Source organism: Vipera ursinii (genome assembly GCF_947247035.1).
Source record: "Vipera ursinii genome assembly, chromosome: 3".
In the NCBI taxonomy this organism is placed as follows: Eukaryota; Metazoa; Chordata; class Lepidosauria; order Squamata; family Viperidae; genus Vipera; species Vipera ursinii.
The window spans coordinates 16,676,835-16,702,268 of NC_139516.1; positions in this window are offsets into that span (position 1 = coordinate 16,676,835).

Consider the following 25,434-nt stretch of genomic DNA (forward strand, 5'->3'; position numbering starts at 1 on the left):
ATAATGAGAATTATAGACATTCTGCCCCCCTCCCCTGGAGAATATTAAGATTTCAGTGCCTGCTTTCTATTAATACAGAAGCAACAGACAACAATGAAAGCAGTCATTATATAACCTGGCTTGTGTAACCCACAATAACCTCATGATTCTAAGGCTGAAAAATATATTTACAGATGCTTACAAAATCTTCCCATGTCTCTTCAAAGTGTGAGGTTACAAATGTATAGTGCCATTCCAAGATGTTTTTCTACTTTTCTTTCATTTACATTTATCATTTATAAGCGATTTTCTAAATTTTCTACTCATGTTTGTTGTCTTCCATCTCCCCCCTCACACACTTTACAGCAGTATTTCTCAAACTTGTCAATATGTGGACTTAAACTCCAGACTTCCCCACCAGGACACATTTTAAAATTGCCAGGTTTGAGAACTTTACAAGTTTCAAATGCTCAGAAATAATGTGATGCTTGTTATTACACCTTTAATAAATAAATACAGTTGCTTATTTTGCTGGAAGTTTTTGGGCTACAGTAGGACTCAAGAATTAATCAACTAGTTTACAGTTGTTTATTGGCTGAAATGCCAACTTCCTTGGCTGCAGTTTCTGGTTTAAGAGCCTCTAGGCCAATATCCAAAAACAAGAACAGAGCAGGTTGCCTGGGACAGTAACCCCAGGGAAGAGAGAAGGAATAGAGCATTTTAAACCTCCTTCAGAATTTATGCTAACTGGGAATCTGAGAGTAAATTGGCACAGGTGGGTGCTGAAGTTACAGCTTTACCTGAAGCATACAAGAAGCCTGAAGACAGGATGATCCCTGTGATGCTGCATCAAAGGAGACGGTGGTGTAGAAGCTGTTAATTTTATGCAAATGTATATTCAGAGCCAACTAGGAGTACTCTGAGGGAGACCCTGCTAGCATTTCTAATTTCCTAGGAACCGAAGAAAATCCCATTATTTGAAAAGCAGTAGTTCAGAATGAGAAAGAAATTGTATCTAAGAGATTATGAATTTGAGTGTTGTGTATGTAAATAGTTAGCAATAAGCCATGAAAGAGATTGCAAACACTGTGCAGCTTTGCAAGGTTTAAAGCGGGAAAATAAGGTGCAATCATTGGACGCCACAACCAAGGAGCGGGAAAACAGACTGTTTGTATTGGTTACAGTTCAAACGCTTTCTCTATAAAAGGGTTGCAACATTTGACATTTGACAGTTGACTTTGTGTATTCAATAAACTCGTTCAGTGTTAACCACTCTGAGTCCTCGTCAATTCGAACCAAACAACTGGCGACGAAGGTGGGATCGACAGAAGACCAGAGATTAGGAAGAATTGTCGTGAAGGCGGCAAATTCTGAGCGAGTCACAGTCAACCGAGCGGCCGCGGCAGAATAGGAAAAAAATTCTCCGAATGGCGCAAATCGGGTCATTGAAGGAATTTGACCCTAACTTCCCCGAAGATTGGGAAGAATATATTGGTCAGGTCGAAGGATTCCTGTTAGTGAACGGAATCACCGACGACCGAAAAAAAACGGCGGCACTTTTGACAATTTGCGGCACACCGGTCTACAGAGTCGCTGTCGGGCTGTGCCAGCCACAAACCCCTGCTGGGACTGTTTACCACAGATAAACAGACTCCCCAAATTATGTCTCCCAGGATGCTGAGATGGTCCATTTTCCTCTCAGCATATTCATTTTCCCTCCAATACCGACCAGGTAAAGACATGGGTCATGCAGACGCTCTTAGCAGATTGCCCCTTAGCACAACAGAGGAGGACCCTGCCCCAGTGGGACAAGTAATGTCCCTACAAGATATTCCTGATCTGCCCCTAACTGCTAAAGACATAGCTGAGGCAACCAATAAGGACCCCATCTTAAGGAGAGTAATGGCCTGGGTCATGAGCGGTTGGCCCAACGCCAACCCAGACGTAAAATACAGTCCATTTTTCCGAAGGAAGGATGAACTATCAGTTCATATGGGTTGCTTACTTTGGGGAACTCGTGTAGTAATCCCAGGAATCCACAAATCAGCTATTCTATTTGAATTGCATGAGGGACACCCTGGAATAGTAAGGATGAAGGCCCTAGCTAGGAGTCACTTGTGGTGGCCAGGATTGGACCAAGACATTGAGGAATGCGTTGCCAATTGCCATCTATGCCAACGTTCCAGGCCTGAACAACAACACATCCGCACACATAAATGGGAGCTAGCTAGGAATCCTTGGTCCAGGATTCATATTGACTTCGCTGGACCTTTCCAGGGGTTAACGTTCCTTGTAGTGGTCGACAGCTACTCTAGATGGCTAGAAGTAGTACCGGTCAGTTCAGTAACAGCAGCCAGAACAATACAGGCATTAAGGGGCCTCTTTGCCACTCATGGGTTGCCGGATTTAATAGTGTCTGATAACGGGCCACAATTCACATCTATTGAATTTCAGGATTTCCTCAAGGCCAACTCGATTAAGCATAAGACTTCTGCACCCTTCCACCCCTCCACCAACGGATTGGCTGAAAGGAACGTGAGGACCACGAAGGACGCGCTTAAAAGAATCATTCGAGGTGACTGGCATCAGAGACTAGCTGAGTTCTTGTTGGCTCAACACACAACCCCGTGTTCGGCTACAGGGAAAAGTCCAGCCGAAATGAGGTGGGGAAGAAAAATCTTGACCAAGTTGGACAGACTACACCCCGACCGACTCCAACCAAACATTGAATTAGACATTCCTAACAGAACATTTGAAGTGGGGGACTTGATTTGGGCCAGGAACTACGCCCAAGGGGATAAATGGATTCCTGGGGTGGTAACTGAAATCTTGGGTCCCCTATCATACATCATTGAGGGGGAAGGGAATAGGGTCTGTAAAAGACACATAGACCAGCTGAGGAAAAGATCTAGTGGGTGTGTGCCAGCTGAGGGGGACCAAAGCTCAGTTAGGGCAAACAGTACTGATAACATTAGGCCTGAAAGCGGTGTAGTGGTGGGGCAAGATGACATATTTCCTGATGCCCATCAACAACAATTCAGTCCAATTGATTGGGAAATACCCCTGCGAAGTAGGCCAGTGACAACTGAATCCCAAACACAACCTAATACACAAGGCAGTACATCTGAAGCCAGTAACCCTGAGCCCAGGTCTAGTAGTAACCAGCATAGTAACCAGCAGCCAAGCAGTCAACCAGGAAGTAGGGTCCCCAGCAGCCAAAGTAACAGATACCCTTCTAGAATACATAGGCCACCAAAATACCTAATGGACTTTGTAAAGAAATGACACCAACTGGGGGGTAAGGGGTGTTGTGTATGTAAATAGTTAGCAATAAGCCATAAAAGATATTGCAAACACTGTGCAGCTTTGCAAGGTTTAAAGCGGGAAAATAAGGTGCAATCATTGGACGCCACAACCAAGGAGCGGGAAAACAGACTGTTTGTATTGGTTACAGTTCAAACGCTTTCTCTATAAAAGGGTTGCAACATTTGACATTTGACAGTTGACTTTGTGTATTCAATAAACTCGTTCAGTGTTAACCACTCTGAGTCCTCGTCAATTCGAACCAAACATTGAGGATACAGAAGTCCTGAAGTTGAGTGGTATATCTGTGCTTCACATCAAGGACAGAAGTTTGAAGAGAATACATCTGGAAAATCCCATACTTTGCCTTCAAGCAGGCCGTGCATATCTGAACGGACAAAACCATAACAATGAGTTCTGCTACACATCATATTAGGAGAGATATTTGACCTTCCCATACATACCATAGGAAAAGTGAAATATTTTGAGGCTACAACTGTTATGTGTTGAGATGTTATACTATGTTATGTTACACTACGTTATGATGTTAAGGTTATGAGGTAAAAACACTGACAGCGCATACACAGCAGCTTTTGACAGCTCTCAGCTGTCAAAGACTGCTGATAGCAGAATACGCATGCACGGCAGCTTTTGACAGCTCTCAGCTGTCAAAGCGGCTGCTGGTTACTACGCAGACACGGCAACCCGTTGACAGGTCCAAGCTGTCAAACCGGCCGTTTCTGATTGGGCCAAGCATCCGCAGCGGGAAAAATACGCTGCGCGAATTGGGCGAAGGCTCGCCAGCTGGGGTATAAAAGAGCTACCCCAACACACTGTCAGCTGTCCGGTTCCTCACAAAAATAAACATTCTCAACTGCGAGCCTGCTGTCTCTTCGTGGTCATTAACCCAGTACATTCTAACAACTAAACAGGTGAAGTGTGCTTCTAGCAATGCTGAAGTTTAATATGTGTATGAATTAAATAAAAAGAGATGTAGGTTAGTGCACCAACTTAGAACATAACTGGATTTTGGTGTTATATGTAGGAAAGTTCTAACTCACAATGAAAAAGCATAGGGTGTTGACAAATTGTGAACAATTCAAGGTCTATAGTTTTGTATGTACAGCAGTATGTACATTTGAAACTGTAGGCCAGTGATAGATGGAATGAAGGCATTAAGATTGGAGATGAATTGGAAAGAAAAGAAACTATTCATAGATAAGTTTTTAGATAATATTTTTTGCCATGATTTAACTTCTCCATTATACATTTGGTGCCAAAATCAAGATTCAATCATGCCATGAATTTAATAATTTAATTTAATTTAATTATTAGTCACCCATCTCATGGTTCAAGATGACTCTATTTATTTAACAGTTTTTATATTCCTTCATTTATCTCTGTACCTGTCTGCACAGGAGAAACTCCCTACATTACAGCACTTACAACTAATATGTGTTAACCTATGTACTTGGAGAGGATGTTTTATAAGTTTGTGTAAGAACTATAAGCACTGTGACATGTGTTTGTAGCTTAAGTGCTAGTAACATCTGATTATGTGAATCACTTCTAAATCAAGAAAACCTCTTGGGTTAACCAGAATACAAAACTAGAAAGGTGAGATATGATGGCACCTTTAAGAAACAGGCTGTAGCTAGTAGCTGTATGTGATGTTCCATTTTGCAGTAGGTCTCAGAGTTAAGCAGACTGGTTACAGTTATTGTTTGCTGCTGCATTAATAAAATCATTAGATGTTTATCTCACAGCAGTTGAGGGTGCCTGTAGGTTAACACCCCACCATAATTACAGAGCAGCCTATTTCAGGGAAAATGTGAGAAATGCACATTAATTTAAAAGCTGCACAAAAAAAGGATTTTGATTCAGCTGCAACCACATCAACATTCCCTTCTGTATATGTGGCTTGGTATGTAACCCAGAGAAGAAAAGATGCAAACTGAAAATAGGAGCAAATTACAAATAACGCTATTCCAATTTAATTTAGAATTCTCCAAGTTAAAACAGAAGATAGGCAAAGCAGAATATTCAGCAAAGTCAGTAATTAAATGGAAGAGGATTTAATACTAGCATATTGCCTAAGAAAACAGTAGGGGCAACAGCATGGTTAGTTCTTAATCGACTGCTTAAGAAAGAAAAATGAGAATATAAACAGAGAGCTGCAAAAAATAAACATTTAAGTTGTTTGACATATCCTCGTAGCATTACAGTTAGTTCCACTTCAAATTCTCATGGCCTTAATTTAAGTTTGCCGGTAACTACTAAGATAGTGTGCTAGATGTTGGATAAAATTAAATTATGATTAAATGATGGGGGAAAATATCTATTTGTTTCCACGGATTTCAGCAACAAAACAAAAAACAAAAAATCCCCCAGCAAACTACTGTTGTCAAAAATCCTTATCCAAGTTTTATAATTGAATATGTATAATTATGATATAACTTGTAAATGAATGAAAGCTTGAAAAAAATTCAAGAGAATTCCTCTCCCCAGCATTAGTTATAGCTAAGCCAGTAATATTCTCTCTACTTCAATTCATAAGAATCCTCAAGAATGATGCAGCCATTTTTGCTCCAGGGGACAAACAAGATAATCACCTAATTCAGTAATCTCCTACATTTCTTCAAAAGATCACAGCAAATCTAACTGTCTGATATCAAAGCCCAAGTCTCTTTGCTTTCTTCCCGCTCTTAGCTCCTAGTTTGTAATTACTCCCTTTATGCAGGTGTTAGGGCTCTATATAGCTTTGAAGGAGTGCTTTCCTTCAACAGCTCTTTGACCAAAACACCCCGAAGAACACGGGTGTCAAATTCGATTGCGTCGTCTGATGTATCATGACGTATCACAACATTTTTTGCCTTTGTGGAGCTGGGGTGGGCATGGCCTGCGTGTGACACATCCAACCCATGGGCCACCAGTTTGACACCCCTGCCATACAAATTGCTTTGTGACATAACAGTGGCCCCTTTGCTTTGAAGACTGACACAAAAAGTCCATGTTGCTTTGCTTCATTGTCATTCAGACTTCCTGTCAACGTGGTTCCTTAAAGTCTGCACAACAGGGTGATGCCGAGAGGAGGTTCTCCTGCAGCTCTTGCCAAGAGTGTCTCCCATACTGGTGATTCCAGTAAGACCTGTGTCAAACTTCACACTGAATGCCAGAGAAGCAATCAAGGGACTGGTTGATGTGCTCCTAGATTCTGTCAAGCTGGGTGTTGGCACAATATCAGCAGTGTTCCAATATCTCAGGGGCTGCCACAAAGAAGAGGGAGCCAAGCTATTCTCCAAAGCACCTGAAGGCAGGACAAGAAGCAACGGATGGAAACTCATCAAGGAGAGAATCAACCTAGAACTAAGGAGAAACTTCCTGACAGTTAGAACAATTAACCAGTGGAACAACCTGCCTCCAGAAGCGGTGAATGCTCCAACACTGGAAGTTTTTAAGGAGAGACTGGACAGCCATTTGTCTGAAATGGTACAGGTTTTCCTGCCCGAGCAAGGTGTTGGACTAGATGACCTCCAAGGTCCCTTCCAACATTGTTGTTGTTATTATTATTATAAAAGTTATAGGAGAATATTTGTATCTCAAGATTAAAGTGAGGGGTCCTTGGTGTTCCCTAAGCATACTAGTTTACTTGAGAATGTTTTATTACTCAAACTAAATAACTTCATCAGTGTATTGATGATGTTACATAGTTTGAGTAATGAAACTTCTGCAAGCAAACAACCTCACTCAGAGAGCACCAATGACTCCTAAGATATAAAAAAGACACGTTATTTCATATTGCTGGGTTCTCCAAATGTCTTCTCAGTTGAATATGCAGGCCAATATACTGGCATTCATTCAGCTCTTCCAGGCTGGCCAGTTTCAGAAATGATCCTGAAGCCACTCAACATGAAAATGCTTTCGCGGCTGCTTGGGGAGATAGCTGAAAGAAACCTTCTTCCAGACCATATACCAAAATGATGGTTTTGTATTGTCAAGGCAAATCCGATGCCTCTTCACTTCAGCAAAGTAAATCAGGCTTTTCCCCCTCTCTTCTTCAATTTTGTGTTTCTAAAAGGCCTGTCAGAATAGGGAAAAAATTATTTAAAGGATGTAAAATCATTTATTTAAATCATCCTTGATTTTCCAGGCTTTCATTGCCAAATGTACATATATGAGAATAACATGGGGACTGACTGTTTTGTATTTCTATAAATGAATTATTTTGACTGATAAAGAAAAAAGAAGAAAAAAAGATATAACTTTTATTCTGCCTCAAAGTGTTCTGTTAAGTCATTTGTTCACTAAAAAGGATTATCTGAAATAGTTATCTCCTCCCCCAAAAGAATCCAGGCTATTATAACAGAATAAGGAGCTTCACGTGGGATCTGATAAGAAGCCTTGCACGTTTTAATAATTTTACAAAAGCAATATCCATGAGAACTCTTTCAAGACTGCTTTCCTTAATGGCTTCCAGTAATTTGATGCTCTTGGTCCAATGATTCAAACAAGGATTCCTCTTAAGATTGCTTGGCACACTTATTTTTCCCATGTAAGCATATCATCTCTAGTGTTATTTTATTCCCCTGTGGTGATACTTCATAGTAATTTCAGCTGAGGTGCTACAAATCTGGTAGATCTTTGATAATATCCCTGGATTGTTTATTAATTTAGCCAACTATTTTTCCTCTGAATGTCTTTTTTGTTTCTTTGCTTTTAAAGAACTCTAGAATTATTTTCATGAAGTTCACAGAGTTGGAATCATGCTGTGATAAACTTAGCTTTTCCTCTATTCTTGATGCCCAGTAATCTCAAAAAACTGATGCAAAGTTGGGATGACTTATTGAATCAACCCAAGTTTCAATCTCTTTCAGAAGTAGTTGTGAAACAAAAATAGTTTGATTATTGTAATGAGATAAGTTGATGGAAATTCACCTATGAGATACTATCAGCACACCTTTAAAACAAGTTGTGGTGCTGCAGTTTAAAATCAAAGTGGAAGACAACAAAAGAAAAAAAGTTCTGAAGGTTAAAAAAACAATCCAAGATGTTTTACAAGGCTATGATGGAAATGAAAGGAAGCTACAGGAGAAGATGCAAACAGACAAAATTACAGAGGAATTTATCAGTTAAGTCATAGAAACTGTGTGTTTAAGTTTTATCCAGTGGTTAAAACATCTTCTAAAACAAAAGGTAACCAATTTTGTCTCCACATTGATTCATTTTAGAACTGGGCACAAATGGCTTTTCAAAATACTCTACCAACGTTGTGGGAAGAAAAATTTCCCCTGTTCCCCCCCCCCAACCCAGGAAAAAAGACAACCCTTTCAAGAATTTATCAAGGGAAGATTTCCTTTACTAGCAACAGTAGCATGATTATTGAAAAGTCCCATGTCAGAAATACCTGCATGAAGTCTTCCCTTGGGAGTTAGGGTTGGGAGACTCTAGAGAAGTTACATTGTTGGGATTATAGGAAGTCAGAAAAAAAACACCTAGTAGTGGGTAGAGACTGAACAATGAAAGACAGGATATTCCTACTGTGAGGTATATAAGGAAGTCCCTATTTTTCTACTTGCATTTTTACGTGCTGTCGAACTGCTAGGTTGGCAGAAGCTGGGACGAGTAACAGGCGCTCACTGTTATTTGGCACTCGGGATTTGACCCGCCAAACTGCCGACCTTCTGATCGACAAGCTCAGCGTCCTAACCCACTGACCCACTGCGTCCCTTGCCCTAGCTTACAAGCTTACAAAAGGAAAAGCTAACACAGCATGAGTGTGGGTGTATAGGAGAAAAGGAGAAGCAAGCAGACTGTCAAAGCTTTGAACTTTGAAGAGTTCATCCTTCTGAAGCTTGACACAGACAAGGAAGCAGGAATATACAATTACTACAGAAAAGCAAAATAACAACAAAATGACAACAACAATAACAACAATAACAACAACAACAACAACAACAACAACAACAACAACAACAACAACAATAATAATAATAATAATAATAATAATAATAATAATAATAATAATAATAATAATAATAATAATAATAATACCTTGGAGATCTTCTAGTCACCCCCCTGCTCAGGCAGGAAACCCTATACCATGTCAGACAAATGGTTGTTCAGTCTCTTCTTAAAAACTTGAAGCATCATCCCCAAATTCTGGAGGCAAGTTGTTCCACTGATTATTTGTTCTGTCAGGAAATAATCACTTATCTGATAAGACCACAAGCTAATGTAACCATTAGATCTTCGTGTGATTCCTGCCCAAAACTAGGTTTGGGATCTCAGCTGGAGTGCTCAATAGCAACCTTGCTTAAGAGCAGATCTTGGCGATTGGCCTGGAGCTCAGCAGCAATCTGAAAATGAGCAATGCTTTTGAGTCAGCAGCACTTAGTACCATCAGGTGCAAGAAGTTCTGGAAGGCAGCAAAGACTGTTTGCTACTTTACAAACTGTAAGATTATTATTTTTTGTAAATAAAAAGCACTAAATTTATTTATGTAGGTGCATCAAGTGGTAAAGCCTAGGAGAAAGGAGTTAACCTAAGGCAACTCTTTATTTTTGGAGGTGTATGCTACAATCAATCACTTTATGTAGTTGTCTTCTATATTATGGTAGTTCCAGTCTTAGAAAACAAGGAATTCTTACCCATGGACAAATCTCGACCAGGTTGTAATTAATAAATGTGAAGTTGCTAGACTTTTTGCAGGAGAATTCACCAGAATTCTCTTTTGTTTAAAAAAATTCAAAATCAAAATCTGTCTTATTGAAATGAACGAACTGGATGGGAAAAAAAATGAAAGAAAATTTCTTGGTCCAGCATTAATTCAATCAATCAATCAATCAATCAATCAATCAATCAATCAATCAGAATAGAGCTGGAAGGGACCTTGGAGGTCTTCTAGTCTAACCCACTGCTCAAGCAGAAGACCCTATGCCATTTCAGACAAGTGACTGTCCAGTCTCTTCTTGAAAACCTCCACTGATGAAGCATCCATAACTTCTGAAGACAAGTTGTTCCACTGGATAATTGTTCTCACTGTTAGGAAGTTTCTCTTTAATTCCAGATTAGTTCTCCCCTTGATTAGTTTCCATCCATTGTTTCTTATCCTGCCTTCTGGTGCTTTGGAAAATAAGTTGATCCTCTCCTCTTTGTGGCAGCCCCTCAAATAAAAGCAATACTGCTATCATGTCCCCCCTAGTCCTTCTTTTCTCTAGACTAGCCAAACCCAAATCCTGCAACCATTCTTTATATGTTTCATTATTCACCGGCTTCTTATTTTCATTCCCCAGCCTTTCTCTGATCATTTAAATAGCCTATCAAAGTTTGTTCCTCACAATCACTTAATAAATTAATTAGAGACATTTTCAAGAAAAATATAGCTTCTCTGGGTGATTACTCCCTGTATTGCCTGCCATATCGTTCTACCATGAGAAACTATTGAAGCAGAGAATAATTGGTGAAGCATACTCCCTGTGTTGTGAGCTTCGGTAAAAGAAGTCATAGAATTACTGTAAGATTAACATTTAGTGGAATCTCATTAAGCTTCCTCACTCCCCTTCCTCACCTTCTTTTGCTGTAAATGGCAGTCGGTTTCAAAGTGCGAGATGTTCCCTTCCAGGCACCATAACAGAAAGAGTCTATTATTACATTTCATGCCTACAAAGTATCATGTCATCAATCAAACTACTGCAATATTATTACTATTAAGATTATATAGCTATTCCTGTTTCAACATTCAACCTAACATTGACATTTTAGATGCTATAGCTCCATGAGGAAAGGAAAGGAGAGGAGAGGAGAGGAAAGGAAAGGAAAGGAAAGGAAAGGAAAGGAAAGGAAAGGAAAGGAAAGGAAAGGAAAGGAAAGGAAAGGAAAGGAAAGGAAAGGAAAGGAAAGGAAAGGAAAAAAGGAAAGGAAAGGAAAGGAAAGGAAAGGAAAGGAAAGGAAAGGAAAGGAAAGGAAAGGAAAGGGAAAGGAAAGGAAAGGAAAAAAGGAAAGGAAAGGAAAGGAAAGGAAAGGAAAGGAAAGGAAAGGAAAGGAAAGGAAAGGAAAGGAAGGGAAGGGGAAGGAAGGGAAGGGAAGGGAAGGAAGGAAAGGAAAGGAAAGGAAAGGAAAGGAAAGGAAAGGAAAAGGAAAGGAAAGGAAAGGAAAGGAAAGGAAAGGAAAGGAAGAAGGAGAAGAAGGGGAAAGGGAAAGGGAGGAGAAAGGGGAAAGGAGAAAGGAGGAAGGAGAGGAGAGGAGAGGAGAGGAGAGGGGGAAGGGAAAAGGAAAATGAACTAGGTGACTCTGAACCAGACACTCTTTCTCTCAGCCCAGGAACAGCCCACCTCACAGGGCTGTTGTGGGGAAAATAGGAAGACAGAATATTACCTATGCTTGTCATCTTGAGTTACATATAAAGTAACAAAGGCAGAATAAAAATAAAATCAAATAAAAGGAGGAAGCTGTTTTTTTAAATGTACATGGAGTTTGGATTTTTGCATATCTATTGAACAGCAATTAGCACTAAACATGCATAAATGTATATATATAATCCCAAGGAAGGGAAAAGCATATTATCAGATTGCATGGTTTCTGAGTAAATCAGCACATATTAGGTTATATCATTACCAGAACTACTTCCCGACTCTATCTTGTAAGTGGAAACATTGCTATCAATAGGCATATCTATAGTATCTTGATTTATTTTATATACAAGGTTTTATAAGTATGTATTCTCATTAAAAATCCTTATAGGGATTATAATCGCAAGCTACCATAACTATCCCCAAATCTGAGAAATTATTTTCTATATATCTTCTACCTAAGTATCTATCAAACCGAAGTTTATAAGACTCTGTCCTCTTCAAAAAAAATCTCATGAAGTATATATGATTCATTGTGGGCAAAAAAGAACCCATCCATAATGAATCAGTGAATGCAGAGAAGATATTTTATTTGAACCTAGTCTACTTTGAGAATGACATCAGCTTCTTTTCAGGAGTTATATAGAGAGCTTTGTAGAATATGATACATATTCCTCTGCTTTTAGGAAGTTAGAAAATCATGAAACACTATTCAGGCTATACAACATATTTTGATTCCTGCAGAGTGCCTCAGGCACCAAGGCAGTAAGTTAACATTAGAGAAGCGATCTGTCCAGAAACAGAGTAAAATATTTTTCTTCCAAATTGTGTTCTGCAATAAAGAGTTATTATCTATCTATCCATCCATGCATCTATCCATCCATTTATCCATCCATCTACTCATATTTATCATAAGAGGAGTGAGCTAAAAAGAAAGATATGCCAAAACAAAATATATTAGGTTTTTTTTTATAATTATAGATTGTTATTACTAAGAGTTAATAAAAAATGTATTAGCTCAAAATAAGAGCATTTGTATAGGTATAACCTGGATGGATGTTTTTTTGCCTGGAGAAAGAATCCATTCACGTTGCCTCTTGGTTTGGGGTAATATGATTCCAATACCCTTGAACAGCATTGGAAAGCAGTATCTCCCCATCTTCCACTTGAAGGATCCCAGAAGCCAAAGTGACAAACAAATGCCAGCCTAAAATGGCCTTGGGCTGAGAATTGTTTTGATGTTCAATGGATAGTTACATTTATTTTATTTACCAGCCATCAGCCAATGAAATATCTGTAATTGTTGCTGTTTCTTTGTAGTTTTCTCTTGCTGTATTATGTTTCACATCTTTGCTTTTAAAATAATGTTTAATTGTTAATATATAATTGCTGTGAATCAGCTAGAACTTACAGAAGGTTGGTGTATCATAAAGGGAAAGAAATGAAATGTAGGAAGGACAAATGGGATTCAAGTAACTTAATGAAAATAGCAGTTTCAGAGGCAGGGAAGTGGATAGAGGCTGTAAAATTAGTCTGAAATATGTAGAAAAGGTGTTTGGCTGTGCTATTCTGGCTCCAAAATGCATTTACAAATTATTCACTCCATTATTATAAAATCTGCCAGCATTGTTGAGCAGTTGCTATCTCTATGAATGAACTCAGTGGAAAATGTTGCACAATAACATCTGGTTGCTTTGATTTCCTGTATACTTGCTGTTTCTTTTAATGAACATTTGTATAACTGGATCATATGAATGAGGATTACACTATATGTTTCTCCTCCAGCTTATCCATTGACGTGGAAATAAACTGCAATGAAATTGGTAGGGCTTACCTCTGAATAGAAATACATAACCAGCTCCTCTCTCTCTCTCTCTCTCTCTCTCTCTCTCTCTCTCTCTCTCTCTCTCTCTCTCTCTCTCTCTCTCTCTCTCTCTCTCTCTCTCTCTCTCTCTCTCTCCATTCCAAGAGGCTGCCTTGTGCATTCCCCAAGGCATTTAGAAAATAAGCTCCAGATTCATTCTAGAATGATCTGGTGATAAGATTCTGAAATCTATCTGGCTTTCAGAATTAGATACAATTTCAGTGCTCTGCAGTGATGATTTTTGAACATCGTGTTGCAATGTTCAAAACTGCATATAGAAACAATAAGATCTTTTAATATATAATTTAGCTAAAACATATTTAGACATGTGTGCCTTTAAAAAAAATGTTTTTGATATGTTTTCTTAAACTGTAATACTTAAAGCAGAAATAGGATAAATTGAGTTAGTGATAGTACCGACTATAAAATTATTTATGCATGCCTAGAAATTCCTGAAAACTCTCAGTGTTTTACATTGTCTTAAACTTATTGTGATGATGGGAACAGGAAGGAGAGTTCCTACAATTTGGAATGCAATAGCTCTTGATGGAAGATCAGCTGCTATTTTGAGTGCTAAGGATTTGAGAAGTTGCAATCTTCTTTGATGGTGCACAAGCTTAATACTTTTTAAATAATTTCAGAACCAGGAGTCCCTATTACCAAATTGCTCTTTCTACACTGTGTTGCTTAATTTCTGCAAATTTACTAAGGGATTGATGGTGCAGGAAAGATTCTCCAAAATCAGTAAGTCAGGGATCTCTGAAAGGATTTTTCCTTCAAAAGCCTTATTCTGAAGCCATTTCCAAATAAATCAAGCTAACAATGTAATCAGCTGGTACCCAAGTTTTAAAGGCTTTTATGATGCTCAGCTGAAAGGATGTTGAAAATTCAAATTTTATCTTGGCACCATGCTAAAATGTCTAAATGGAGCACAAAAGCTTTTTACCAGATTATGATCGTCACACAAATTGTTTTTAAATGAATAAACATAAGAGCTCAAGAGAACTGGAAGAACCGTCCATTATTCATTAAAGACATTTAGTGCTTCATTAATTTGAATGCAACAATCCATTTTTGATTAGCTGGGTTGTTAAACAGACATTGTCCAAATGCCGCTAAGGTGTGAGGTGTAGAGAAAGTGCTTCACATCATTTGTGTGTTTCCTCTGAAGACAGCAGCGTTTCAGCTAATATTAATGTCTGAGCCCCCCTGAGTATCAAATAGCCATAATTTTCTAAGCACATTATGAACATTGCTTTTGTAATGTTACTTTCATATAAATTTCCATTCCTATAAAACTGAAGACAAACAAGGAGAGAAGTTGTTTCCATATTAGACAGGAGAACAAACATGAGAGAATGGCCCAGCCTTGAAATTGCTAGAATTTTATTCCAAACATCAGTGAATGAAGAAATGCTATCTCTGAATCCAGGGGAGGATATAATGAATACAAAAACAGAATGGAAAATTATTCCACAAGATTGCCAGAATATCCATTTATGTTTGCCTCCAGTTATGATTTCAGATTTTAAATTGTCTGCTAAAAAGTAAAGCTCATTTAGTTCATCATGATTTATTTTTCAGTAAGCAAGCTTATTTTTTTCCCCAGTAAGCAATATCAGAAGAATACTGACGCTGACATCGGAAACTCTGCTGAAGATGTCACCTAGCTTGGTAATGAAATGTTCAGAAACCAGCCCACAAGCTCAGAGAATGAACCATCACCCTCAAGCTTAATATTGTTCTCATCTCATGCAAATTTTAACAGCAGTTGCATGATTTGGTCATCCAGTATTTATGGTGTCCTCCAATTTTCTCTTTCTATCCAGAACTTAAAAGAGAAAGATTGTAGAAATTCCCAGATGAGTTAGAGGAGGAAATTGAAACTTGTATGTGATCAGTTAGGGATAAATATAATCCCCTGGATTTAGTTGACTAAGTCAGTTGACTTGATTTTATATATACTTCTTCCACCACTATTGTGCCCAACATAGGATTCAGGCATTCACATATACTTTCTTTTCTTTTCATTCACTCTTTCTGGATTCATATTGGAGCTTTATCAATAAACTGAGAACTTGAGTGGGCTCAGAATATTCAAGAAGTTATTACAATGGACACTTGGGAAAAGATCTGGGTGAGAAATGTAAAATTTATGCAAGCCCAAAATTTAAGAGAGAATTTTTATAAAATGTTTTATAGGTGGCATTTAGATCCCAAAAAGCTAGCAAGTATGTATCTGAACTACCAGCCTAAATGTTGGAGGTGTGGTGGTGAAGACGCACCGTATTTTCACATATGGTGGACCTGTAAAAAGGTTAAAGCATTTTGGATTAAAATCTGGTGGAATATGCAGAAGATATTTAAGAAAAGGATAAAGTTTTGTCCGCAATTGTTTTTACTGGGTATTATTACTGACACTACTGTTGTGGACATTAAGTTGATGTTGAACTTAATTATGGCAGCAAGACTTTTAGTAGGGCAATATTGGAAGAAGGAAGAACTGCCGACTATAGAGGAATGGACTTTAAAAGTTTCTAACCTGGCGGAAATGGCAAAGATCTCGGCATATTTGAAAGACCATTCGCAACAACGATATATCCTGGAGTGGAAAAAATGGATTGATTACATCCAGAATAAATATGGGACTAAAAAGTTTCATTTAGCATTTGAATAAGTACTGATGTGATATTTATATTGCTTGTAGTCATTTTATAAGAGCTAAAGCGCGATAGACCTAATAGTTTATTGTTAGCATATGGTAGTTTATGATTGTTTTTTACTTTTATACCTTGTATTTAGCTCTGGGAAGTCGGGGAGGGGGGAAGGGGAGGGGGGAGGGTTGGGTTGGGTGGGGAAGGGGGGTGGGGGTGGGGAGGGGTTGTTTTGTTAAAGATAAAATGTATTGAAAAACGTTTCAATAAAAAAAATAAACTGAGATCTTGTAACAGCACAAGTTAGACTCTCTGTGGGTCCATATTTTGACACTCTTTTTATGTTTTTTTATTTTATTTAAAAATGGGATAATATTTGTTTTGTTCTCTCCCTATTTAGATTTTAAAAAATTACAAAACTGAACATCCTTAGTTCAGTATCCTATTCTAAAGTTACAGGAGGTGGGGGGAGGGAAGAGAAAGAGTGAAAATCCTTCCAGAATAACTTTTTAGGGGATACAAGTTGTACTTTGATGTTCAGTTCTCACTTTCTATTGCAAAGCCATTAGGAAAAGGTCATCCTCCATTTCAGAATCAAGAGGAAAGGGGATTATTGGGAAGATCAGGAATCAATGGACCTGTTTATCCCCGGAGGCAATTTTTTTCCTTCCTCCTTGACTTTGCAAATTTGTACGAAAGCAAAGCAAAAATTAATGCTTCCAACATGACTTTTTACATTATATGCAAGTAGTCCTCAATTTACAACCATAATTGAACCTGGAATTGTGGTTGTAAATCATTGTGGTTATATGTCAGGATATCACTTAACCAGATCTGATTTTTCAACATTTTTGGCAGCGGTCATGGTCAGTCAATGAACTCCACGGTCATTAAGCAAATACATTTTCCCCAATCAGTGTTTTTGGCTAGAAACCAGAAATAAACACTATAAGCAGGCAAAAAATAAGATCACAAATCATGGTTACTTCACCACAGGAAACTACAAATGGGTGTAAAGATAAGCCAGTTGCCCAGTGCCTATAATGTGATCATACAACTGTCAGGTGGCTTGTGTACATCCTGCCACTGAAACTTTGAAAATGGGTCATAAGTAGCTCTGGGGAAGTTTGTCATAAATTTAAATGATCATAAAACAACCAGTTGTAACTCGAGGATTACCTGTATATCCTTTACATCAGTTAAACACATTGAAGAAACAGGACTTCTAACTCTTTATGACTGATTTCCTGCTAACTCTTTATGACTGATTTCTAACTGATTTCTGGAGCAAGAGTTCCGTCATTAGATATTTTAAACATGTGACACAAGGTATTTGTTTTTGCTTCACACACATAAACGCACAGACATACACACATACTTCCAAAATCTTGTCAAGAAAGTTGCAGGAACTAGTACAGTAGACACAAAGAGTTAAAATTTAAAACACACACACAAACACACACACACACACACACAAAGCATTTAATATTGTATTCATAAAATAGTTTTATAGTTTAGCCAATTAGATGTTTTTGGTATTTTATTTTTTTTAATTCATAGTTTAGTAGTCTGAGCCATCTTATTTGCTTTTATTAATCTTCTAGAAAATGTTTATGCATTTTAATTTGAACCTTATAACCTTTACAAAAACTATAAAATGTTGGTCGGTGAGAATAATAAAGTTTGCACTACTCAATAGGTTAATTGTTAAATTCCCTCCCTTATCGCCATACCTTTTGCTAACTACCTTGTTATTACTTTTACAAAATAATGAAATGGCAGAAGACATCATGCTTCTTAGAATTTTAATCAAGTGATCCAGAAATATGAATGAATGAACCTTTATTGTTAAAGTACAACCATGTATACATTAAGATTGGCTGAGCCTTCCTTCGTGCCCCCCCACAACTCACAGTGACAACAAACAACCATCTTGTTACACCATGTGAGCTAATTGCACAACACACCGGTCTCTCAAGTCAATCATACATAAAGTTATTTCCTGTTCAAGAGCCTGACAGCCCATGGATAGAAGCTGTTCTTCAGCCCGTTGGTATGGCTCGCTATACTCCTGTATCTCCTACCTGATGGTAGGAGAGTAAAGAGGTACTGACCAGGGTGTAAGTTGTCCCTGAGAATTTTCCTCACTCTTCCAAGGCAGCAAGCACTGGCGATGTCATCCAGTGGTGTCAGGGGACAGTGCACAATGTTTTGTGCTGTGCTCACCACCCTCTGTAATACTTTCCTATCCACGGCTGACAGGCCAGCATACCAAACCACTATACAGTGCGAGAGGATGCTCTCTATAGTAGACCGGTAAAAGAAGGTCATTAGCCGTTGTTCTACCTTTTTCTTCCACAAGACCCCAAGGAAGTGGAGTCTCTGTTGGGCCTTTCTGGCCACCTGGGTTGTATTGACTTTCCAGGTAAGATCTTCACAGAGGTAGACTACCAAGAATTTAAAGGAGGAAACTCTCTCCTCACAGTCCCCCCCAATGTAAAGTGGGGCAGGTTCCTCTCTTTTCCTCCAGAAGTCTAGCACCATCTCCTTTGTCTTGCCGATGTTCAGGTGCAAGTTGTTCTCTAAGCACCATAAAGATAATTTTTGTACCTCCCCCCTGTACACTTTTTCATCTTCACCTGTAATAAGACCCACTATGTTGGTATCATCTGCGAACTTAATGATGCAGTAGATGGGTCAGACGATAGACAATCGTATGTGTACAGTGAGTACAGGTAGGGGTTAAGTAAAGTATGCAGCCCTCTGGCGAGCCCATGCAAAGCTTCAAGGGGGCTAGATAAAACAGACCCAACCCTCCCTGTTTGTAGCCAGTTCGTTAGAAAGTCTTTAATCCAATCGTAGATGGAGGGGGGGAAATTCAAGTCAGTCAGCTTTTCAAAAAGGATGCCTGGCAGAATGGTGTTGAAAGCCGAGCTATAATCAGTGAAAAGCATCCTGACATAGCCTCCATGCTTCTCTAGATGGCTTGCTACAGAATGTAGAGCAGTAGCAATGGCATTGTCTGTTGACCTGTTTCCCCTGTAGGCAAATTGATGTTTGTCGAAGTCCGGTGGGAGGCATGTCCTAAGATGTTAGAGAACCAGTCTTTCAAAGCATTTCATCACTACAGATGTTAATGCAACAGGTCTGTAGTCATTCAGGCACTCAATTGCTGTTTTCTTCAGGACTGGGACAATGGTAGCTGCTTTCAAGCATGATGGTACACAGGCCGTTTGCAAGAAGATGTTAAAGATCCTTGTCAGGACCCATGCTAATTGATCAGCACAGTTCTTAACCACTATCCCAAGCACCCCATCTGGGCCTGCAGTTTTGCTGGGATTCACAGCCTTAAGTACAGCTTTCACTTGATATTCACACAGGGTGAGTGGCTGAGAATCAGAAGGCCGGCCAGCAGAGGCTATGGGGTCTGGTCTTTTCACCTTGTAGCGAGCAAAGAAGATATTCAGCTCTTCTGCCAATGAGCCATCGGTATTAACCGTGTTCCTTGTATTGGCCTTATGGTTGGTTAGGTGCTGCAGTCCCTGCCACACTTGCTTTGCATTGTTGTCTGCTAGGTGGTTCTCCATTTTATGTTTATATTGTTGTTTTGCCATCCTAATGCCTCTTCTGAGATATGCCCTGACCTCTCTGTATGTGTCCCTGTCCCCCGCCTTAAAGGCAGAATCCTGGGCTCTCAGGAATGTTCATACCTCTGCAGTCATCCAGGGTTTGCAATTCCCATAAACTCTAATGCACTTTTCTGTTGTCACGCTGTCAGTGCACACTTTGATATAAGAGAGTACAGCATCCGTATATACATTCAAATCTTGATCTTCGAATACACTCCAGTCAGTGGTATCAAAGCAGTCCTGCAACTGACTGAGAGCACCTGCTGGCCAGATTTTAACCCTTTTCATGACTGTCTGAGTTTTTTTTTCCTGAGAGGAACATACATACAGGCACAACAGGAGTGAGAGATGGTCAGATGTACCCAGGTGGGGGAGGGGGAATGCTCTGTATGCCTGTTTCAGATTAGAGTACACACGGTCTAGAGTGTTCTTCCCTCTGGTGGAAAATTGCACATACTACACAAACTTGGAGAGAACTGTCTTTAGACAGGCTTGATTGAAGTCCCCAGCCACGACAAGAGCGTCCTCTGGGTGAGTTTGCTGCTGCCTGGAGATGACATCATATAGCTTGGAAGGTGCTGTGCTGACATTGGCATCAGTTGGAATGTAGACAGCTATAATAATTACCACAGTAATTTCTCTAGGCGGATAAAATGGCCTACATGTGACAGTCATCAATTCCATATCTGGGGAGCAATACCTGTAAACTACTCTGCTGTTGGCACACCAGTCACAATGTATATAGACACAGAGTCCTCCTCCCTTGCTCTTACTGGAACCTCCATTTCTGTCATATCTTTAAGGAAGGAAAAATCAGCTTGTTGGCCAAGCAAAAACACCAAAATCAGTCTCTGTTGTGCCTTATGGTGATAAGATACAAAATTAGTCATTCCTAACCCTGAGACAGCTAAATCGTTTTTTTAGGCTTTTGCTGTTCAGTCTCTGAACTATCAGTCTAGGGATGAGAGCCCAACAAAACTTCAGGCTCTTCACAGAAAGTTATATTGCACTCAAGTTCAATGGGCCAATGAGGACATGCTCCTCAACCAAAATTCATTCAGGCTGAAGCAGCCTTCTTTCATAATTCTATATGTCCTCTCACATGTCCAGGTAATTGATACTAAGAAATAGGGGTGACATGTATAGCAGTGTTCCAATATCTCAGGGGTTGCCACAAAGAAGAGGAGGTCAACCTATTCTCCAAAGCACCTGAAGGCAGGAGAAGAAGCAATGGAGGGAAACTAATCAAAGAGAGAAACAATCTATAATTAAGGAGAAATTTCCTGAGAGTTAAAACAATTGATCAGTGGAACAACTTGCCTACAGAAATTGTGGATGCTGCAACACTGGAAGTTTTAAGAAGATATTGGACAATCATTTGCTTGAAATGGTTTCCTGCCTGAGCAAGGGGTTTGACTAGAAGACCTCCAAGGTCCCTTTCACCACTACTGATTTGTTGTAATCTCACTTCATTCTAACTATAATACTATCATATGTGATATACATATTTAATTTTCACATCTCTAAATATATGGCTTACTAAAACTACCTAGAGATACTTTATAGCTTTTTATGTTTTTTGGTAGTTTTTGCATTCTTCTGCTTATTCATTAGCTGTAGTCAAGCATATCAAAGGATTGGACAATCCTTTTATTGTCTCAGTCTAGGAATTTCTTGAATTGTATTCTGAAAACTAATTCAGTCTACACAATTCCAGCCCCATGTAGAGAGCATTGCAGTAATCTATACAGGAGGTAACGAGTGCATGGGTGACTGTACGTAGGGCATCTCGGCCCAGATAGGGGCGCAACTGGCACACCAGGCGAACCTGGGCAAATGCCCCCCTGGCCACAACTCCAATATGATCTTCAAAACTGAGTTGTGAATTCAGGAGGATGCCTAAATTGCATGCCCTATCAACAGGAGGTAACATCTCTCCTCCCATAACCAATGATGAAACCTCTTGGACTAAACGAGATGCCAGTACGTAAAGCCACTCAGTCTTGGCCTGGTTGAGCCAGAGCCTGTTCTTCCCCATCCAGATCTGTAACGCTTACAGGCAACGGGACATCACATCAAGGGCATCACTGGGTTGGTTTGGGGTGGAGATGAAAAGCTGGATATCATCAGCATATTGATGATACCTCACCCCGAAACCACGGATGATCTCACCCAGTGGCTTCATATAGATATTGAACAGGAGGGGTGAGAGTACCGACCCCTGAGGCACCCCACAACTAAGGGGCCTAGGGGCTGACCTCTTCCCCCCTGCCAACACCGTCTGCGAACGGCCTGAGAGGTAGGAGGAGAACCACCGTAAAACAGTGCCTCCCACTCCCAACACCTCAAGACGTCGCAGCAAGATACCATGGTCGATGGTATCAAAAGCTGCTGAGAGATCTAATAGGACCAAGACAGAGGAATAACCCCTATCTCGGGCCCACCAGAGATCATCCACCAGTGTGACCAATGCCATCTCTGTGCTGTACCCAGGCCTGAAACCTCTATTCCACGGGTGTCAAACTTGCCGCCTGACATGACATGTTGCGATATATCATGACTTTTTTTTTCCATTGCTGGAGCTGGGGTGGGTGTATCCTCTGCTGTGCTATCAACAATAGTTTAGAATGTTTTCTTCCTACTGTTTTGGAAATGCTGTGTTATTTTTCAGATGCATGCTATAGATCTAACTCTTAATTGAAAGCTCCCCTGTTTGGCTATTGCTTTTATGTGTATAGTTTGGGGATTTTTAAGTATGTATAACAGATTGAAAACTATTTGAATTCAAACATGTAATAATTGAAGGCTTAAAGCTTTTAATTATCTAACTCTACTGCTTATGTTGAGATGTCATTCTCAATAATGTAAATCATGATAACATTGATTAAACTTATAAATAACAAATGCATAAAAATGCACACCGAGTGACTTTCATAATTATTTTTATATAGCTTTGTATTAGAGGGCGACAAAATCACCCCCAAATATTTAACCCTTTTAACAATCTCAAATCCAGTTAATCCTTCTAGGAGAGCCTTCTGCGAAACTGTCATATTTCTAGCCAAAATTTTAGTTTTCTGTATATTTACTTTAAATCCAGAAACCTTCCCATATTGTGTTATTATCTCCATCAGGTCCACAACAGAGTTCTCTGGCTGGGTCACTGTAACAACCAGATCATCTGCAAATGCTCTCAATCTGTAATCCTGATCTCCAACTTGTATCCCCTTAATTTTTTCCGAATTCCGAATCTTAACCAATAATATCTCTAATGTTAATATAAATAACAAGGGCGATAGCGGACACCCTTGCCTTGTGCCCTTCTCAATATTACATACTGTTGTCAAACTATTGTTAACTATAATTCGGGCAGTTTGTTTTTGGTATAATGCCCTAATCGGTTGTAAAAAATTTTCCCCAAAATCCATTTTGTCTAAAACTTTCAACAAAAATTGCCAGTTCAATTGATCAAAAGCCTTTTCAGCATCTAAAAAGATTAGCGCAGCAGAGATCTGGTTGTGCCTTTCCAAAAACTCTAACACATCAACTATATGTCTCACATTAGTTTTCATTTGTCTTCCACTAATAAACCCCGTTTGGTCCCCATGAATCACCTGTTGCAGAACCCTCATCAGTCTATTAGCCAAAACCTTAGCAAATATCTTATAATCTGTATTTAAAAGCGATATCGGTCTGTAATTTTTAACTAAAGTAGCATCCTGGTCTTCCTTCGGAATCAAAGAGATAAAAGCTGTTCTCCAAGACGGGGGCACCTTTCCCCCCCTCTGGATTGTCTGGAACAGTTCCTTTAACGGTTTTATCATCTCTAATTGTAAGTTTTTATAATAGGCCGCAGTCAAGCCATCAGTGCCTGGTGCTTTATCCACCTTCAGTTCCTTAATAGCTGTAAAAATTTCTTCTTCTGTAATCAGTTGGTTAATCCCCTCTTTTTGTACTTGCGTAAGAACCGGGATGCTAGCCTTCTCCAAATACGTATCAATATCTTTTGCATTAATGTCCTCTTTAGTATATAATTTCGAATAAAAATCCACAAAGGCATCCTTAATAAGATTCTGTTGATACACAACCCTTCCTTTATACTCAATCTTATCTATATTAGATGCCCTTTGTTTTTTCCTCAGTCTATAAGCCAACCATCTGCCTGGCTTATTAGCATTGCAAAAAGTATTATGCCTAGCAAACCGCAGATTGGTCGCCACTTGATCAGCCATTAATTTATCAAATTGTCCTCGTAACAGTCTAATAGCCTCCTTGATCTTCACCTCCTCTGGGTTCAAAATCAAAGCCTTTTCTTTTTCCTTTATTTCATTCTCCAGTTCTTTCCTTCTAGTTTCCACTGCACGTCTATGTCTATTATTCATATATATCAACACCCCTCTCATATAGGCCTTGCTAGCATCCCAAACCATATCCATAGAGGTACCCTTATTCATATTCATCTCAAAAAAATCCTTCATCCGCTGTTTGCATTCTTCCACATTTCTCTGATTTCTAAACAAATTCTCATTTACGCGCCATGAGCGTCTATCTCCTCTTTCCTTATCAATCTCCAACCACACTGGACTGTGATCAGAGATAATTCTTGCGCAGATTTTCACCTTTTTAGTTCTCAAAAGAAGATCATTAGTCAACAAAATAAAATCAATCCTCGAAAAAGATTGGTGTCTATCAGAGTAAAATGTATAATCCTTCTCCTGCAGATGTCTCTCACGCCAAATATCTCGCAATTCCAGGTCATCCTTCATTTCAAAAAAAGATTTAGGCAGTCTAGCGTGACTTGGAATGCGTTTAAAGGCTCCAGCCTTATCCAACTGTACATCCATAACTCCATTCCAGTCCCCCATAAAAATAAAGGATTTATAATCCAACTGGGTAAGCTTTGTATGAAGTAAACTAAAAAAGTCAGCTTGTTGTTGATTTGGAGCATATAATCCAACTAAAAGCGTCTTTTTACCTTCAAACAACAGCTCGATCATAACATATCTTCCATGCTTATCTGCTTCAATTAGGTCCGCTGTTAAGGCACTTTTAACATAAACAACCACTCCATTTTTCTTATTCTCTGCAGAAGCAACAAATTGCGTACCCAGCCTCGAGTTCAATAAATACTTTTGATCCAAAACTCTAATATGCGTTTCTTGCAGGCATATAACATCTATCTTAAATTGTTTTAAATATTGAAAAACTTTCTTCCTCTTCTGCGGTGAGTTTAGTCCATTAACATTCCAGGTTAAAAATTTAGTTGCCATGTATATCCCCGAAAAGCTCTTGGACCACAGCTTTGATAGGACTGGTTACTTTAGGCCGTGCTCCTCCCACAGCTTGGCTATGAATGCGTTGTGAAGAATCTGAAGACTTTTGCTGATCTTGTTCTTTTATTTTCTTTGCTCGTTTTAAAGCAGCACGCGTCACTCTTTGCTCTCTAGGATCATCCAAAGAGATTATAGCTTGATCTCCTCCAGCACCATTTTCCTCTGTTTCCTCCTCTTGTTGTTCTTCTTCTCCAGATCCCTTTCCAGCTTCCAGGAGCGTTAATGGGGTTGCTTTTAAGACATTATTGTAGAAATCACGTGCTTGTTTCACAGTAATCAGCCTATACCTTTTACCTTCATACATCACCATCAGCCCCTCTGGAA